Source organism: Anomaloglossus baeobatrachus, chromosome 1, assembly GCF_048569485.1.
Source record: "Anomaloglossus baeobatrachus isolate aAnoBae1 chromosome 1, aAnoBae1.hap1, whole genome shotgun sequence".
Lineage (NCBI taxonomy): Eukaryota > Metazoa > Chordata > Amphibia > Anura > Aromobatidae > Anomaloglossus > Anomaloglossus baeobatrachus.
Genome location: NC_134353.1, coordinates 285017699 through 285019039, shown reverse-complemented (window position 1 = coordinate 285019039; position 1341 = coordinate 285017699). Strand labels below are relative to the sequence as shown.

Sequence of the window (1341 nt, the reverse complement as noted above, 5' to 3'; positions counted from 1 at the left end):
AATGTAACAGAAACGTGTCAGAAGTGGGATTCGAACCCACACTTCAAGTAGAGACTGCGACCTGAACGCAGCGCCTTGGACAGCTCAGCATTCCTGAAAAGCACTACTGTAGGAAATTCACACTTTCTAAAAATTAACAAATTTGTTTTCTGGCCCCAAAAAATGCAAATTTTGACCTGAAAATCCATTAACGCCTTTGAGTTTGCCTTGCAATGCTGTAGTTTTAACTTTGTATGTTGCTGAAATAGCTCAGTTCGGAGAGCGTTAGACTAAAGATCTAAAGGTCCCTGGTCCGATCCCGGGTTTCAGCACTCTGTTTTTAAGCATGAATGATTTGAGATAAAGTTCTTTCTCCATATGCATTTTGCAAGATTTTCATTCTTTGTGAAGTGCTGATATACCTGAAAAAAACGGATTTTTGTGTACTCACCATAAAATCGTTTTCTCTTAGCCATCATTGGGGGACACAGGACCATGGGACACAGGACCATGGGTGTTATGCTGCCTATCCAGAGGAGGACACTAAGTAGATGCAAAAGCATAGCTCCTCCTCTGCAGGATACACCCCCTGGCCGGGCCAGGCAAGCTCAGTTTTAGTACACAAGCAGTAGGAGAAAAAAAACAGTAAAAACTTACCTCAACAGAGGAACATGAGAAAAAAAGTGTCATAACCAAATAAGGTACTGAGAGAACCAAGGCCCAACAGGGCAACAGGGTGGGTGCTGTGTCCCCCAATGATGGCTAAGAGAAAACGATTTTACGGTGTGTACACAAAAATCCGTTTTTCTCTGACGCCTCATTGGGGGACACAGGACCATGGGACGTCCTAAAGCAGTCCATAGGTGGGAAACATAAAAGAAGACAACACAACCCAAGGACTAGGAACCAGTCCCTGACAGCCTGGAGCGCCTACTGAGAGAGGTGCTCTACTGCCGTTTGCAGAATTTTCCTACCCAGATTTGCCTCAGTTGAAACCTGGGTATGGTCTCTGTAATGCTTTGAAAACGTATGTAGGCTAGACCAGGTCGCAGCCTTACACACCTGTTCCACTGAAGCCTGATGCCAAATGGCCCACGAAGCTCCAACTGCTCGCGTGGAAAGAGCCCGCAGCCCACTAGGAATGGGCTTGAGTTGCAAGTGGTAGACTTCCTGGATCGCAGAGCGAATCCAGCGAGCCAGCGTCGCCTTTGAAGCTGCCTGTCCCTTCTTAGGCCCCTCAGGAATGACGAACAAAGAGTCCGTTTTCCTAAAGGAGGCTGTCCTGGATATGTAATATCTGAGAGCTCTGACGAGGTCTAACGAATGCAGAGACCTTTCCACCCTATGAACCGGGTGTGGACA

The 1341-nt window shown here is 46.8% G+C and overlaps 1 non-coding gene across 1 annotated transcript; it reads left to right on the top strand.

Moving 5' to 3' along the window:
- The first annotated feature begins 238 nt into the window (after positions 1-238).
- Positions 239-311, top strand: TRNAF-AAA (transfer RNA phenylalanine (anticodon AAA)). Its single transcript has one exon. It is a non-coding gene; the product is annotated as a tRNA-Phe (tRNA).
- The last annotated feature ends 1030 nt before the right edge of the window (positions 312-1341 follow it).